The sequence below is a fragment of the Lycium barbarum genome, chromosome 12 (assembly GCF_019175385.1).
Source record: "Lycium barbarum isolate Lr01 chromosome 12, ASM1917538v2, whole genome shotgun sequence".
Classification (NCBI taxonomy): domain Eukaryota; kingdom Viridiplantae; phylum Streptophyta; class Magnoliopsida; order Solanales; family Solanaceae; genus Lycium; species Lycium barbarum.
In genome coordinates, this window is record NC_083348.1 from 36,343,564 (window position 1) to 36,362,770 (window position 19,207).

At 40.8% G+C, this 19,207-nt stretch overlaps 1 non-coding gene across 1 annotated transcript; it reads right to left on the reverse strand.

The window, feature by feature from the left end:
- Nucleotides 1-5,676: 5,676 nt before the first annotated feature.
- On the reverse strand, nucleotides 5,677-5,783 carry LOC132625354 (small nucleolar RNA R71). Its single transcript, XR_009576790.1, has one exon. It is a non-coding gene; the product is annotated as a small nucleolar RNA R71 (small nucleolar RNA).
- Between the last annotated feature and the right edge of the window lie 13,424 nt (nucleotides 5,784-19,207).

Genomic DNA, 19,207 nt, shown 5'->3' on the forward strand with positions numbered 1-19,207 from the left:
TATAAGTCTCAACGTAAATATAAACAAGTGCGGAATACAATACTAATACAATCCCAAGGAATCTGATCTAAAGGCAGTAAAAGAGCCACTACTACATAAACAAGCTTGGGATAAGTACAAGTCTCAAAAATATGAAATACTGTCACAGAATAACAAGATAAGACAAGTAACAATGAAGAGTCTCCGGGCTGCGGATCCATTATTTTGCTTACCCTAAACACTCAACAGCAAAGGCCTTGGAAATCAGTCGCAAGGAGTGGATGTGGAACCTGTCACATACTCTGCACTCATAAAAGAATGCAGCAAGATAGTATCAGTACATACACTATGTACTGGTAGGTATCATAGGCCGACCACAGTTAGCTAACATATATAAAAGAAGAGACTGAAGAATAGACATGCTCACGATCAAGTACAAACACAACACAATCCAAGAATAACAACTCAAGTACAAAAATATCAAGTAGCGGGATCATAGCCTATGGTGAAGCACCTAAACACAAGTCTGCCAAGTTTCCAGAATTCCTCAGAATATCCACAAACACAAGTACAACCAACAAATCCGATCAATAGATGTAAAATGAGATGATAATGAATGCATATGCAATGCAATGATATGCAATGGCCAATGTAATCTATGTACACACATGCTCTGGTCGGAATGCCTCCACGCCTTAGCAGTTATGACCTATACGGGACCTGCGAAGTTCATGTACCACTCTCGCGATCCCGAAACAGACCTCGAGCATCGGACACTCTCTTGATCTCGGTTAAGATCTTGGGCATCGGTCTCTCATCTCTCTCATCATCCTCAGTATCAAGTCTCAGCTTATATCAGTGTATCATGAAATATGAGAATGAGTGCTATGCATAATATCAATGATCAATGATAACATATCAAATCAATCGTGCCACACAACACATATCTCAATATCAATAATATGTCAAGCTTTTTCCTCTATCCAAGATAATACCTAATAAGTGAGGGATAGAACTTTCACAATCACGATAAGTTAACTAAGTATCAAGTCTTGTATCAAACACGTGGCAACAAGCCAATAGGTCACAACAAAGCAACAAGCCCATAATCAAACAACAGTACCAACCTAGGTAATCCATCCCAACTTCATACCCGAAGGCATAACATGCTTTCTCCGACAATCACTAACTCTATATATGCTTCGCTAATCGAAGTCTAACTATAAGGTAAGCCGTAACCTACCTGGCAGCCGAGCCGGAGCCACAAACAATCAAACCTTCGCCTTGCCTTTCCGAAGAGCCTCCAAGTACTCAAAGTCTATCCCTTATCGAAAAGTCTAAGTTAGAAATAAGAAAACAACGATGCCCATATCGCTATATTATCTTTCGAGTCAAAACAACTATGGAAAAGGGGAAAACGGTCCCATAAGGGCAAAACGGGTATTCCAAAGGTGAATTCAGTAACCCAACATTCTAGAAGTTCAATTCTACTATTCAATTGCTAACTTGGAATCCGAGCCGGAGCCACGAATAATCAAACCTTTGCCTTGCCTTTTCGAAAAGCCTCCAAGTACTCAAAATCTATCCATTATTGAATTCTAAGTTAGAAATAAGAAAACAACGATGCCCATATTGCTATATTATCTTTCGAATCAAAATAGCTATGGAAAAAGGGGAAAACGGGCCCATAAGGGCAAAACGGGTATTCCAAAGGTGAAATCGGTAACCTAACATTCTAGAAGTTCGATTCTACTATTCAATTGCTAGATTAACTCCATATTAGGCAAATTTCATCATTCAAATCAAAACCCCAAATTTGGATATAAACCCTAACTTTTAATCTTTCAATTCATCAACATAAATGGAAGATTCAAACCTATTAGTCACTAATTCATCAAATTCCATGCTTAAATTAGTCAAAATCCACCAACAAAGCTCATTTGGAAAGACTAGAACTCAAGTAATGAAGTAAACATCAAGACCCATCTTCCTTTTTAAGTTTTATAGATTTCTTAGCATGGATTTAAGCTTAGGAAAGGTAAAAGAATGAAATCTAGGTTAGAGGACTTACCCTGAAGAGAAATCTGGTTGAAACCTCCACAAATCGACTCAAGGATGCTTAGGAACAATAAATGAAGAGATAGGAAATAAAGGGTTTTAACTAGGCAATAAATAGGATTCTGGTCCTGTCATTCACTGCAACGATTGGCCGTCCGCTAAAGCGGGCCCACCAGCGACCTTTCTCTTACAGTCACGATTCCGCCACAGTGGATCCCCGTTTGTTATGGCGACTCACATCGAACCCCACCCACTCACCATGCAGCCAGTCCTCGCTACAGCGAGACCACTACCGGGCACATGCTGCCGCTACAGCAGACACCAGACACAAGAATAATCCTGGTTTTTCACTAACTCAATCCCAAAATTCAACAATCACCCGAGACCTCCCAGATACAGACCAGACATGTAATCATACATAAAAATACGCTACGGACTCACTCGTGGTCTCGAAATTCCTAACGGGGGTCTATTTGACCAGGTCAACACCCAATGGCTTAAGACCAACTTTCCAACCAATAACCCAAAAGGCTCCCCTAGTGCCTCGAGAATCGAACTGAACATCCCACCAAGTCATAATCGACCATCCGGACCTTACAGTATTGACGGATTTTCAAAAAGGTTCGTTTACCCAAAAGTCAACTATTGGTCAATTATTTTTCAATTGAAGGCTCTATTTCACATAAGTCATCATAAAACTCGCCCGACTACCTCGGGAACAATACCACCCATCCCTGTGGGTCAAAATCATACTAACAGGGCTCAGGAAAGGGTCAACAGGGGTAAATGGGTCAAAAGCGCTATAACGGCCAAACGGGTCGTTGCATGAGAAACCAATTAAACAATCGCTCGTTCTCGAGCGACAAGTAAAGAAATAGGGAAAAGTACCTGAGTTAGAAAAAAACTGGGGATATCTGGAATGCATATCGGACTCGGTCTCCCATGTGGCCTCCTCAGCTGGATGATGCTTCCATTGTACCTTAACATAAGCTATCTCCTTAGAACTCAACTTCTTAACCTGCCTATCTAAGATCGCAATAAGATCGCAATAGGCTCTTCCTTGTAGGACAGATTCTCATCAAGAAACACAGAATCCTAACGAATTATATAAGACCCGTCTAAATGGTACCTCTTCAGCATAGAAACATGGAATACTGGATGAACACCTGACAGGCCTGGTGGTAAGGCTAACTCATAAGCAACATCACCAATACGATGGAGAATCTCAAATGGACTAATAAACCTCGAGTTCAACTTACCCCTCTTCCCAAATCGCATAACACTCTTCATGGGTGAAATCTTCAGAAGAACCTGCTCACCCTCCATAAACTCTAGATCCCGAACCTTCCAGTCCACATAGATTCTTTGCCGACTCTGAGCTGCCAGAAGCTTTTCCTAAATAAGCTTCACCTTGTCCAAAGACTCTCTTAGCAAATCTGTACCCTAAGGTCGAACCTTAAAAGCATTAAACCACCCAATAGGAGAACGACATCTCCTACAATATAGAGCCTCGAATGGTGCCATATCAGTGCTTGAATGGTAGCTATTGTTACACTCGAACTCTGTCAAGGGTAATAACTGGTCCCAATGACCACCAAAATCAATAACACAGGCTCTCAACATATCCTCAAGCACCTGAATAGTCTGCTCGGACTGACAATCAGTCTGTCGATGAAAATACGGTGCTAAGGTCTAATTGAGTACCCAACTCTGCCTGCAACGTCCTCCATAAATTGGAGGTAAACTGAATACTTGACGTGCCTTGAAATTATGGCACATTTGATGCTTTTTAACTCTAAGTTCTACTTGTTTTCGAGTGAGTTTGTGTCAGTTTGATGTGTTTTGTGTATGTTGCAGCTATTTTTTAGTCGGGCTGCTAAAGCAACTGAAAATAAGAAAATTTAAGACTCAACACTGTTTATGTACTTGTACGAAACTTTCGTTATTCCATGGACCATCAATTGAGCCTTTGTTATGCTTAATCAGAGAAGTTCAGAGACCGTGCAGCTTTGGGATGCAAAAGGACGAGAAGATTGAGAATCGTTAACTTGCTCGACGGTCCATCGAAGTGCACCCTCATTTGACAAACTGAGGCTTGGTTCTCTATCAGTAGACTGTCAAGTGTATTGTCGTTACTCGATGGTACCGTCGATGTACATTGACGATCCATCGAGTTGCAAACCGATTGGGGCAGTTTAGTCTTTATTAATTCCAAGTTTTTGGCTTGTATAAATACCTAATACGGTTTTATTTTTCAGACATCTTGAGTTTAAGACTTGTATTGAGCACTTTGAGTTCTTAGTACTTTTTAAGAGTTTCAAGACTATTTTATTTTCGTTTACCTTTAATTCTCTTTGTAAGTTCAATAACAATTACAATTACAATGTTTTGTGTGTTCATCAATTCAATGAGTGGCTAAATGCCCTATTAGGGTTGTGGACCCAAGGATGGGTGTTTTGCGAATGGGTTTCTAGTTGTGATATATGCATAATGGGTTGTTAGGGCTTGTTAGTTCTTCATTATTCATTGTTAGTTGATGGTTGCAAACATTAGCGTATGCCATAAATCTTGATTTATTTGGAAAGATAATTAGGGTTTGGTAAGAATTAATAACAAGAACTCAAGGCTTTAAACCTTGTTTAATAAGTTCACTTTGGAATAAGAGGAATTTACTTGGCATAATTAATCGTTCTTCATGTAAACTCTTTTGTATTTGGGAAAATCATAAAGAGATATTGTTCTTAATTATTGGGAAATATTAGGAACTCTATTAGAGATTAAGTGCACTCATACAACGACCCATTAGAAGTATATCATATTAGAACTCTAAGCATTGCATTCATTTGGAGGGGACACAACCTTAGTTTCTTCCATATATTACAATCCAAAGTAATTAGTAATAAACAATCAACTTTCTACAAATTCATCGGAATAAGACATTAGACCTAAATAAAGTATTTACGATTTTAGTAACCTTTTCACACCATATTACCCGTGGGATTCGACCCTAATCTTGTTGGGTTACTATATTTGACATCGTCCGCTTTACACCAATAAAAGGTGTAATTTGAGCGTATCAAATTTTGGCGCAGTTGCTGGGGAGTACGGTTTTGAAATTACTAAATAGTGATTTCTTTGCTTGAAGTCTTTTTCTTATTCCATCACACATTTTTTGCTATTCCTTGTGAACCAGGTGATCATGAATCGCAATCAACGATGAGCAAATGGTAATCAGGGTGGTCAACAAACCCCCCCTCCATGGTTATAGCGGAGAATGAGAATGTATTTGCTGATCTGATAGACGAGGAGGACTATGCTTCTACTATTGTTCATCCTAGGGTTGGAGCTACAAGTATCAAGATTGATTCCTCTCTATACCAGTTGCTCAAACTTGAGGGCTATTTTTGGAATTCCATCGACAATGATCCTCATCAACACTTGTAGAACTTTGTGGATGTATGTGCTAATCACATCCAAAATAATGTTTCGCAAGATGCTATTCGGTTGATGCTTTTCAAATATTCTTTAGCCGGAGATGCCAGAGTGTGGTTTGAAAAGCTGCCCCGGAATTCTATTACTTCATGGACAGAGATGGTTTTGGTTTTTCTCAAGAAGTGGTATCCCCCAAGAAAGAATGCTGAAATTTGTGACAAGATTTATGAATTCAAACAATGCCAGGGGGAGCAACTATATGAAGCTTGGGAGAGATTTAAAGAGTATTTGCAGAAGTCTCCAAATTAAGGTTTTCCAGAGAATATATTGATGGAGAAATTCTATACAGGGATGGATCCTATAACACAATCAGTCATGAACAATGCAGCTGGTGGGTGTTTCATGGACAAAACTTATACTAATCTCTGATATGCTTGACAGATTGACTACACATAATCAGGCATGTCACTCGGGTAATGCTGATATTCTACCGTATGGGGGTGCAATGATACACAATATAGTGAAAGAGAACCATGATACATAACAGATGTTGGCTCAGCTTGCAACAAACATTTCCTTGTTGACTAAGAGGTTTGATGAGATGGAGACTAAAAAGGTGAATGTTTGTGAAGAAGCTCAAGGAATGACTAAGGGGATGTACCAAGTCTAAGGGGATCCATATTAAGAGTGAACCCCTATACAGGTTGAAGATGCTAACTATGTGAACAATTCTTCAGAGGGTTATCAAAGGAAAAATTACCAAGGGGGTTACCAGAATCAAAATCAATGGAGACCTCAGCAGGGAAAAGGTACTTATAACAATAGCCAGGGGAACTACAATAATAATTATGGTGACGCGAACCAAGGGAACTACAACAACAAGAACAACAACAACAATTTCAGAAATAAGAGTTCAAATCCATATATTCCACCAAAAGGGCAATCAAATGATCAAGGTAGTTCACGGATGGAGGCTATGCTTGAGAAGGTGCTAGCAAATCAAACCAAGGCTGAGATGACTTTATCTGGGCTGACTAAAACTGTGGGATCTCATACAGCGTCCATTCAGAAGATCGAGTCACAAATTTGTGATATGTACAGGAAGCAGCACCTCATCAAAAGGAAAGACTTCCTAGTGACACTATTTTGAACCCGAAGAATAGGGGAAGTGGGGTAGACCGTGTTTATAGTATCAGTATTTGGAGTAGTAAAATACTTGAAGGTGCTGAAAAGAAGGTAATAAATCTCGATCCAAGGTAATAAATCTCAAGCCAGTTGCTGAAGAAGAAGAGGTGCAGTCTGACGCACCAATTATTGATGAAGAGGTTCCCACAGAAATTCTAATTGTAGAGGAAGTTGCTGATATTCCAGAGGGTTCAAAGATGACTAAAAACAAGAGCAAGCAGACTGTGAAGGGGGCTCTCTGCCCTTTTACTAAGCTTTTCAAATATACAACTCCCTTTCTTAAAGGTTGGTGAAGAAAACGGAAGATGCTAAGTTTCAAAAATTTTATGATTAGCTGAAGCAGTAGTTATTTAACTTTCCATTCTTGGATGCTGTCAAGGAGATGCCTGGATTTGCTAAGTATTTGAAAGATCTTCTTACGAAGAAGAGGTCTGTGCAACATAAAACTGTGAGTCTGATTCACACTGTGAGTTCTTTTATTTTAACAACAGTCCAGAAGAAGAGAGATCCTGGGGCATTCACCATTCCTTGTTCTATCGGGTGTTTTGATTTTGCTCATACTCTGTGTGATAATGGGGATAATATAAATTAAATGCCATTTGCTATTGATAAGAAATCAAGATTGGGGATGCCTAGGACGACGACTATGCGATTATAGATGCTGATAGATCTATTAAGAGGCCAATTGGCATGATTGATGATGTTCTTATGGGGGTTGGTGATTTTCTGTTGCCCGCAGATTTTGTTATTCTTGACTGTGCTGTTGATCGTGATATTCTCGTTATTCTAGGGAGACCTTTCCTTGCTACGGGAAGGGCTCTTATGGATTCAGAAAAGAGTGAAATAAAGTTCTGAGTCAATGATGAAGAGGTGACTTTCCAGGAAAGTAAATGGATGAAGTTACCTAGTGCTTACACGAGCATTTTGGTGGTTGATTCTTTTGATGTTTTTGATCAAACTGTGGAATTCAAAATGGAAAAATAAAGTTTGGGAGTAGCTCTTGCTGCCATTCTAGTGAATTTTGATGCTGAAGACATGAAAGGCTATATGGAGACGGTGAATTCGCTTGTTGGGTTGGGTTCATAGTCTTACCACCCAAAGAAGCTTGATCTTGATCTGAAAAATAGAAAGACATCACCAGCAAAACCATCCATTGTTGAGCTGCCTAAGTTGCAGCTTAAGCAACTGCCTGTACATTTGAAGTACGAGTTTCTGGGCCAAGACAACACTTTGCTAGTTATTGTGTCTGCATTGCTGAAGCAGACAGAGAAATTATAAGAAATATTGCGAGAATAAATATGTGCTATTGGCTGGACTATTGCAGATATTCGAGGAATTCTCTCGGGCATATGTGAGCATAAGATTCAGCTTGAGGAAGATAGTACACAAAGTGGTGAGCACCAGCGAAAATTGAATCCACCTATGCAAGAGGTGGTAGAGAAGGAGATAATTAAATGGTAATATGTTGGAGTTGTATATCCTATTGTCGACAACAAATGGGTAAGCTCGGTGCAGTGTGTTCCAAAGAAGGGAGGTATCACAGTGGTACCTAATGTGAAAAATGAGTTAATTCCGACTCGTAGTGTTACTGGGTAGCGTGTTTGCATGGATTATAGGAAGCTGAATATGACCACTTGCAAGGACCATTTCCCCATGTATTTTATTGATTAGATGCTTGATCGGTTGGCTGGAGGCTCCTATTGTTGCTTCCTAGGCGGTTATTTTAGCTACAATCAGATCAACATTGCTCTTGAAGACCAGGAGAAGACGACGTTCACTTGTCCTTATGGGACTTTTGCTTTCAGCAGAATGACATTTGGGCTTTGTAATACACCAGCTACTTTCCAGAGGTGTATGATATCGATTTTCTCAGACATGGTGGAAGAATTCTTGGAGGTCTTTATGGCTGATTCCTCTGTGGTTGGTTTGATGATTGTCTTGACCATCTGGCTTGAGTGCTGAAAAGATGCGAGGAGACTAATCTTGTGCTGAATTGGGAAAAGTGCCATATTATGGTAAAAGAAGGGATCGTTCTCGATCATAAGATCTGTGAAAAGGGAATTGATATTGATCAAGCTAAACTTAACGATATTTCAAAACTTCCTCCACCCATTTCAGTAAAAGGTGTCCGAAGTTTCTTGGGACATGTTGGGTTTTATAGGTGGTTTATCAAAGATTTCTCCAAAATTCCGAATTCGTTGTGTAATCTTCTTGAGAAAGAGGCTAAGTTCGAGTTCGATAAAAAGTGCCAAAAGAAATTTGATGAATTGAAGAAATGTCTAACTTTTTCTCCTATTATTGTTTATGCTGATTGATCTCTGTCGTTTGAGCTAATGTGTGATGCGAGTGGTTTTGATATTGGTGCTATGCTTGGCCAGAGGCACAACAAAATTATGCACCCAATCTACTATACCAGCAGAACATTAAATGCTGCACAGATGAACTGCACAGATGAACTGCACAGATGACTGAGCAAGAGCTGCTTGCTATAGTCTATGATTTTGAGAAGTTTCAGGCCTATCTGTTGGGGCCCAGAGTTGTGGTATATACTCACCATGCTGCTATGAGGTATATGATGGCAAATAAAGAAGCAAAACCATGGTTGATTCGATAGGTCCTGCAGTTGCAAGAGTTCGATTTTGAGGTAAAAGATCGAAAGAGGACTGAAAATCAGGTTGCTGACCATTTCTCACGGCTTGAAGAGGGTGGGAGACCTTCAAAGGAGTTAGATATTGACGATGCTTTTCCTGATGAATGGGTTCTCGCAATGACAACTGAGGTAGCACCTTGGTATGCAGACATCGCCAACTTTTTGGTGACGGGCATTATTACAGAGGAAATCAAGTCATACCAGAAGAAGAAGTTTTTGAGAGATTCTCATTAGTATTATTGAGGCGAGCCATATTTATTCCGAACATGCGCTGACAACATCATTCAACATTGTGTTCTTGAGTGTGAGGTAATGGAAATTCTGAAGGAATGTCATGACTCTCCGGTTGGGGGTCATCATAGTGGGACTCGAACGACAGCCAAAGTTCTTGAGTGTGGATATTACTGGCCCACTCTGTTCAATGATGCAAATTTGTTGGTAAGGTCTTGTGATCAGTGCGAAAGACAAGGAAATATTGGGAGGAAGCAGGAGATGCCTATGAACTTTCTGATGGAAGTAGAAGTGTTCGATGTTTGGCGAATCGATTTTATGGGGCCCTTTGTGAGCTCTTGTGGCATGAAGTACATCTTGGTTGCTATGGATTATGTGTTTAAATGGGTTGAAGCAGTAGCTTTACCTAATAATGAAGCCAAGAGTGTCATGGGGTTCTTGAAGAAAAATATGTTCAGTTATTTCGGTGCTTCGAGAGCAATAAGTAGTGATGATGGTTCTCACTTTTGCAACAAGGCATTTGCGGGATTGATGGAGAAGTATGGTGGGCAAACCCTTATCATCCTCAGACAAGTGGGTAGGTTGAAGTCTCTAATCGGGAGATAAAGAGTATTTTGGCCAAGACAATCTATGCAAATAGGACCTACTGGTCCCGAAAACTTGATGATGCTCTTTGGGCCTATTAGACTGCTTACAAAACTCCAATTGGGACTTCTCCTTTCAGGCTGGTTTTCGGCAAGGCGTGTCATTTTCCAGTCGAGCTTGAGCATAAAGCCATGTAGGCCTTGAAGAAGCTGAATATGGACTGGGAAGAAGCAACTAAACTTCGATTATTTCAACTAAATCAAATGGATGAATTCCGATACCAGGCTTATGAGAGTGCAGCATTGTATAAGGAGAGGTTGAAACATTATCATGACAAAAAGATCCTCAAGCGAGAGTTTTACAAACGTGATGTTACATCTTGGAAATTTCAAGTCGGTTGCATTATGAGTAGACTAACGCAAGCCTAAAGTGGACATGAAGTCCTTATAAGGTTAAGGAGAGTATATTATAACTTTAAGTGCATACATTAAGGTTATGGAGTCATATGAATCGGTGGAACTAAGCTCGTCGAAGGAAATGGAATGTGAGCCATGTTTTGGGAAGATTCCGCATTGATTGAGCTATACCCTTTTTAGTAATATCTTAAGAGGGAGCTATAGGGCCCCTTAGATGATTAATGAATTGTTACACAAGTGCTAAGAAGGTTCCATAAGGATTGGAAGTCATACGAATCAAATCGAGCAAGTCATCGGAAGGGGCAGTTTGGCGGACCGTAGGACGTTTGACGGCCAATCAAATAGTGCAGGCTCCACCGTAAAATAGTCACGGTGAGGCCTGTTTGGCAGGGCTATTTGACGATCCATTTGACGGACCACAGGACGTTTGATGGTTCGTCAAAGTGGACGTCAAAATGGTCGATGGGATTTTAAGTGACGCTTTATATATTTCGTTTTGCCTCATTTGGATTCATTATTTCCCCAAATCAAATCCTAGAGCTCTCCAAAATCCTCTCAAAGTATATAAACTAATCCATGCTAAATCCAAGAGGATGAAGAGGTTCAAGTGCTAAGAAGCTTACTCGGGTTTGTGAAGCTCAAGTTTTCCTTTGGTGTTGATGTTGGAGACTTCACTTTGGTGGAGTAAGTTGATCCAAGGCTTGTTCTTGTGTGATTAAGGTAAGTTTTTACATCTCTTGCATATAGTTAAGGTTGTTGGATTGTTGTGCCATTTGGTTGAAGGAAGAAAAATGAAAAGAGAGTTCAAGTATGAATTAGAGGATATTTTGAGTTATAAATTAACTTGAATTATAATTCTTGGCATGTTATGAGTATAATCTTGTTAAGGGTGGTAATAATGATGATGAGGAAGTGTTGAATACAAGCGCATATGGTGTTGTGGTGTAGTTATTGTTATGGGTTGATTATGAAAGGGAGTTTTAGGGATTGAATGAAGTCTCTTAATTATGGTATTGTTAATAATGTCGTTGTTGATTGGGAGTTGTTTTTTAATTTGGCAAAAGTAGATGAAATAGGGGAAATACTGCCCAAGTTTCGCTCATGAATTACACTAGTTTGAACTTAAGAGTATCTTTGAGACCTAACCTTGGTATGAACCTTCTTGAATGTAGATTTCTCGGGCTTTGGAGGAGAACGTTAAGTAGTTAAGAAGACATAAAGGTATGTAAGACTAACCCTTCTTTCTTAAGGCATGATCCCATTGTTGTATACCTATACGTGAAATTCATAATGTCTTCCATGTTGACTCCATTCCTAGAAGCGCTAACGCTCATAGTTTTTGATACTCTCATGATATCATTGATCCCATCCTATGATAGTTGATCCTCTAAGGAAAGATATAGTGATAATGATGATGATGATGTTGCTTATACTTATGTAATCCTGTATGTATATATATATATATATATATATATATATATATATATATATATATATATATATAAAGCTATGTTGTGACACCGAGCCTATATGGCTGGGTATGATATATATTGTGCACACCACTGATCAGTTAGGTACGAATAACATCGAGCCTTGTTGTGGCCGGGTACGAATAACACTGAGCCTCTTTATAGACGGGTACGAATAACACTGAGCCTACATGGTCGGGTATGGTATATGTATATGTATATGTATATGTATATGTATATGTATGGAAGGTCTTCTTTAGAGAAAGGGGTAAGTAAGTGTGATGTAACGTCTCAATAGATATAAGTGGCTCTTCTATCTTATGTTATTCTTCATGCTTTTATCATGTTATTACTCATGCCTTACATACTCAGTACATTGTTCGTATTGACGTTCTTTTATTTGTGGACGCTGCGTTCATGCCCGCAGGTGGACAGGGAGACAGGCTCGACCCTTAGGCTGCTTTATCAGAGATTGTCTAGACGAGCTCCATTTGATTAGGAGCTTCAGCCGTGGTACTATTCTTTTGTGTATTTATATGGGCATGGCGGGGCCTTGTCTCGTCTTCATGATGTTACATACTCTTTCTAGAGGCTCGTAGTCAGTTGTGTATAGTTAGATGTCTCTCAGCCTTGTCGGCTCATATTTTGTATATCATTTTGATGGCCTTGTTGACTTGTGTGTATATATATATATGGGATTAGTTAATGATGTTGATATAAAAGTGCCTTAACCGAGGGAATGTGTATTATTGATGCCTAGAAATTATGAGTTAGCCATATGGCTCACCTAGATATGATTGTGAAGGTATGATGAGGGGTGCTCAGTGAGTTAGTTGCGGGTGCCCTTCATGGCCCTCCGATTGGGGCGTGACAGGTGATTCTGTCTTGCTATATAGTTCCAGACTAAAGCTGCTACCAGATAAGTTAAAATCAAAGTGGTCCGAGCATTTCGAAATGGTAAGTGTTTCACCCAATAGTGCAATTGAATTAAAGTCCGAATATGGAACTCAGACATTTAAGGTGAATGGCCAGTAGGTGAAGCACTATCATGGGATGGTTGATGGTGATAGGATTGTTGACAGGTACCGGTTGAAGCATCTGGGGACAAATCCTGATCTGAAATAAAACGGTACCCCCGTCGTGCCGCAACGTTAAATCAAGCGTTTTTTGGGATCCAACCCAAGTTTAGATTTCTGTATTTTTCTTTGTTTGTTTTATTTTTCCTTCTTCTTTTTTTCTTGATTTTAGTAGTGTTCTGGACTATCTGATGGGTGTTGAGTGTACAGGAGCTGAAACTCAGGAAATTGGCAAAGTGGAATCACAGTGCACATCGACGAGATCGTCGAAATTCAACAATCCCGTCAATGCACAACGACGGTCTGCAGAGCTGGGGTTCTGAGAGTTAGCAACTTGAAACTCTCAGTGAAGTCTACATACAGGGTAAGTCGATGAACCGTCGATGTACAAAGACGGTTCATCCTTAAGCCCAAGTAAGTTTTTCTGATTTTGAAAAAAAAAACTTAATAATATAAACCAACGAGCAGAGGGTTTAAAAAGCCCAAAAGTCGCGCCCTTCTCTTTTCTTATTTTCTCCACTAAACAAACCCACGTACTCAACCCTCCATCTACCCACATAATTCCTCCATTACACCCCATTAACACACCCTAATATACTATAAATTCCCAACATCTCTATCACTAAACACCCCAAAACCCTCTGCTCAAAAAAGGAAAAGGAAACGTTCTTCGGATTCTTTGTGTTTTTCCTCCAAACTTCCCGAGTATTTTTCCTTCTAATTTCTTTGCTAATCAGGTATGTTACTATGAAACGCCCCTTTCCTTGGTTTTAGTTTGTGAAGACTTGGTTTTGAAACTGAAATAGACACACCTAGGATTCCTAAATTGATAGAATCCTTATATAATGGAACTAGGTTGTGTTAAAACTATGTTGGGGGTATACAAATTGGTTGGGGACAGTTAAATATGGTGAATAACATGAAGGGTAGAAATCATGACCTAGGGTTGGTAATTTGGGCTATGATTCATGCTAAAATTTGAAATTAATTGTACATATTGGTTGGGGGTGGGGAATTTGGTATGTTTGCTGTAGTTAGGACTCGTGGGGACGAGAATATCGTACCTCAATTGAGTCGGCGGGGATTTTGATCCAACGGGTTGGAAGGCATTTCGATTGAGAAGTTTGGTTTGACATTGTTATGCCCGCCAAACAAAACCCGACAATATACCAAATGGTCAAAAATATATGGAACAAGAGGGTCAAGTATGAGTAACCCCCAGCCCCGAATCCCAAAAATTTTATGCATATATGAAAATGAGTCTTTGATGTTTATATATCTGAAATTGGAAACAACTTGCAAACTCTCTGTTTTGTAAACTGCCAGGGCCGTAATGTGTTGACGGTTTTGTCAATAACTAGATGAACCGTCCTTGTACAAGGACGGTACCGTCAAGTTACTTGATGATCCATCAATATGTTCGACGGTCCATCGAAGTACATCGGCGGTTTGCAGTCTCAAGTTTCATAGAACAGACAGAAATAACTAAAGTATTTTTGATTGAGCCTATGTTGTGCATATTAACTGGAAAATGGTTTATGATTGCAGGTATGGCCCCTCCCAAGTTGAAAACTACTCGAGGGGGCAGTTCAAAGTAGACACAGAGAGAATCGGGTAGAAGGAGGCCCAGTTTTAGACTCACGTTGAGAGATGAACCTTCTGAGGATGAAGCCGAGGTTATGCTAATAAAGAAGAACAGGGCTGTTGTTGCCATTTGGAACAGGAAGGTCCCAATACCATCTAGTCTACCATTTGGTTCCTCCCAATCTAAAGAGAAGGGATCGTCTTCATCCGGATCAAGTGACGGAGATGCGGAAGAGGGTTCAGAGGCTTCTTCAGGAGATGTTTCACCGGTCTCGCAGCAACCCACTACTGGGGGTGATTCACAGGCCTCCCAATCGCCTACTAGATCCCCAACTCAGCAGAGTTCACCTCCAGCTGATGATGGTGATGATGCGACTACAACACGAGAGCTCAGAAGCAAAATTTTAGAAAATGATCGTCTCCGGTTCACAGTCGCGGGTGCTAAGGAATTGTATGATTCTGGGGTTGTATTGAAAGGCGGGGTTGGTCCGAATGAAAATAGGACTATACATGAGGAGCGGCGTATTAGTTTTGAGGGTCTGGAGCTCCTCTCGCGCACTAGATAGACTACTGCTCACTTTCATTTGGGTTTTATGGATAACACTCCTGGGGAGTACTATCCAGTGTTGGTGCGGGAATTGTATGTTGCGTATGGGGCCTTGATTAACAAAGTAAGAAAACCACGACAGAGGCTGATTGAGATTGACCCACTGACTGAGGTCGAGGTTAGAGGAGTGAATGTTGACATCTCCACTGAATCAATCAATAGAGTGTATTTCAGTGATGACAATGGTGCTCCGAGACAGACAGATGAGTTGAATGATAAAATTGACACAAAAGAGGAGCAGACAGTCCAAGATTAGGTGGCGACAGTGATTGGCTGACCAATTAAGAGGACGGAGACTACTTACATGTCCCAGCGGATACTTAAGCGCTGGTTGACACTTGATGGAAAGTTCTGGTGGAGTGTGGTACAGTTGCGGCTTCTTCTTACTCAGGCCGATAATGCACTCACTATTGACAGATCTATAATAGTTGTGGCATTGATGACTATATACCCGATTAATTTCAGGCGGTTGGCTGCAGATGAGATTTAGCTGAGGGCATCACAGTCCACCACTTCATTGATATATCCGTGTTTGATCACCGAGCTCGTTTGGAGGGCACATGTCCATATTTTACCACATATTGATCACCAGATTATCGCCTTACATGTGTATTCAGTGACGAAGAGCAGAGATGAGGCCATTAGAGAGGCCAAGGTGCAGAGGATGTCTTCCGGGTATTGTTTGGGGGTTTGCCTGAGGCTTAAGATATTCCATATTCAGGGGCCGCCGGTGACACCACGGAGGTATTACCCGCCACTACTGCCCTTGTTTCTAAGCCTATACGGACTACAGATCCTGAGCCTCCACATACAGATGCACCAGCGACCCAGACTCTGACTCTACAACCACAAAGGGTAGGTCCACTGCCACAGGGTCCCGCTGCACAGCCACAGGGGGCAGCCAGAGTTGCTGACCCGTATGTTTTTTTTTCTCAAGAACATCAGGAAGTTTTCAAAGCAGGAAATAACGGTAGATGATCAGTGCAGAATCATATTCAGGCAGCTGGGTGAGCTAGTAAATAAGAGGGTTGCAGCTGCTATGGTGCCACTAAGGTAGGCCACTTAGATAGTTTTGAGGCGAGGGTCGCAGCTTTTGAGCTGTCTTGACTGAGTACTTCTATTGGTGCATTGAGGGTTGAGTTGGAGCACCTGAAAGCTGCAATACTGATTTTGTAGGTTCGTGATCCGAGTGTAGTGGCGATGCCACCCCCCACCAGGACTGAGGTGGATGAGGACGTGCTTCCGGTGGTACAGTTACTTGATGATGAGGGAGCCCTGACTGTCACTCCAGCTGCAGATGTTAGGGAGAAGAGGAAGAGAGTGGCAGAGGATGACGATGACGAGGATGAGTTGTGAGAGGACTTGACTTCGAGGGCAGAGCTTAGAGGAGCAACATATCCAGGAAGCTACCCTGAATTCTCTGGAGTTGAACTATCTTCGTGGGACTGTGGAGGCCGCATCGAGTAGTGCTCCAGTTGGGGAGACTTTGCTACCGCCCCTCCCTATTCCAGAGCTAGTTCCTGAGGGTACTGCTACTACTGCAGCCACTGATGCTCCAGCTGATGCCTCGCAGGCCTTAGATCCTCGAGATGAGCAGTGCGCCTAGTGCGCTATAGGTATTCCTCCTCCATTGCTTTTATTTTACTGCATTGGGGACACTGCAGATTTCATTAGTTGGGAGTGTGGGTACTTGATATGTAGATAGTTTATATATGTGTTTAAGACCCCCTCGGCTTTTCTTTGCCCTGGTTCTTTTCCTGAGGGTTTTACTTTCTGTTGAAGCTGCAATGTTTAGGTCATGTCTATATAGAATAGAGTAATTTTGACTTATGTGGTGGTGGTTTGAGTAACTTAAGGCATCCTTGTTGTGATTTGAAATAAATACAATCCCCACCAAAAAATAAGTATACTTGGAACTGGTTGTTTAATTGACATGCATGATTCTTTGTGTGACATTCAAATTATTGCGTCATCTTGTGTGCTGAATTCTTAGCGGGGAGACTAGTGTGTTGACAATTCTTATTCCATGTGTGTGAGGTTCTTGTATATATATTCTCTGGTTATGTGTGTAATCTAGAACTTGCCTGGTTAGACGTGCCCGAGTCCTAGGATAAGTTGAGCTGCGAAGTGATCTTAGGCTTTGTTTGTTGATACAGAACCCTTTTAGCCTGATTATAAGCCTATATGTAGATGAATATACCTTGTTAGCCATGTTGATCCTTTAAGCCTATTCTTTGACTATCCGTAATGAGCCAATACCCGTTCTGAATATTCCTCTCTTCGTAGCTGGTCCCTCATTGGCGCTAATGTGATAAGATTGAGGCTAAAAGCTTAAGTTAGGGGTGTTAATTGGAGACATAAGGGAGAACATGAGGCTAGGCCTAAAGTGGGGTAAAAGGTGAATTGCATAGTTAAAAGAAAACGGTGTGGTAAGTGTAAAAAGAAAAAAAGGAAAAAAGAATATAGTGAGTAAAGTAGTAATAAAACCACACAGAGGCAATAGAAGAAACAAAAAAGGATGAAAAGAAGGGCGCAAAAGGTAAGAAGATAAAATAAGTGTAGTGTTCAAGGAGGGTTAGTCACTATTATCCAAATATACATCTAATCTGTCCCTAAGCCTACATTACAACCCTGAAAAAATCCTAATGTGATCACAGCTGAACTGTCCAAAGTCAAGGGTACTGAAAATAAGGGCAAGCCTATAAGGCCCCATCAAACAACACAGAATCCCAATGAATAATATAAGACCCATCTGAATGGTACCTCTTCAGCATAGAAACATGGAATGACAGGTCTGGTGGCAAGGCTAACTCATAAGAAATATCACCAATACGACGGAGAATCTCAAATGGACCAAAGAACTTCAAGGTCAACTTGCCCCTCTTCCCAAATCTCATAACACCCTTCATGGGTGAAATCTTTAGAAGAACTTGGTCACCCTCCATAAACTCTAGATCCCAGACCTTCCGGTCCACTTACATCTTTTTTCGATTCTGAGCTGCTAGAAGCTTTTCCTAAATAAGCTTCACCTTGTCCAAAGACTCCCTCAGCAAATCTGTACCCCAAGGTCGAACCTCAAAAGCATTAAACCACCCAATAGGAAAACGACACCTCCTACCCTATAAAGCCTCGAATGGCGCCATATCAATACTCGAATGGTAGCTATTGTTGTACTTGAACTTTGCCAGGGGTAAGAACTGATCCCAATGACCACCAAAATCAATAACAAAGGCTCTCAACATATCCTCAAGCACCTGAATGGTCTTCTCGGACTGACCATCAGTCTGTGGATGAAATGTGGTGCTAAGGTATAACTGAGTACCCAACTCTACCTACAACAACCTCAAACAATTGGAGGTAAACTGAGTACCTGATTTGCCGTGAAATTATGGCACATTTGATGCTTTCTAACTCTAAGTTCTACTTGTTTTCGAGTGAGTTTGTGTCAGTTTGATGTGTTTTGCGTATGTTGCAGCTATTTTGTTAGTCGGACTGCTAAAGCAAGTGAAAATAAGGTAATTTAAGACTCAACACTGTTTATGTACTTGTACGGAACCGTCATTATTACACGGACCGTCAATTGAGCCGTTGTTATGCTTAATCAGAGATGTTCAGAGACCGTGCAACTTTGGGATGCAAAAGGACGCGAAGATTTATGGACCGTTAACATACTCGATGGTCCGTCGAAGTGCACCGTCATTTGACAAACTGAGGCTTCGTTCTCTGGTAGCAGACTGTCAAGTGTATTGTCGTTACTTGATGGTACCGTCGATGTACATGGACGGTCCGTTGAGTTGCAAACCAAGTGGGGAAGTTTAGTTTTTATTAATTCCGAGTTTTTGACCTGTATAAATACCTGATAAGGTTTTATTTTTCAGACATCTTGAGTTTAAGACTTGTATTGAGCACTTTGAGTTCTTAGTACTTTTCATACC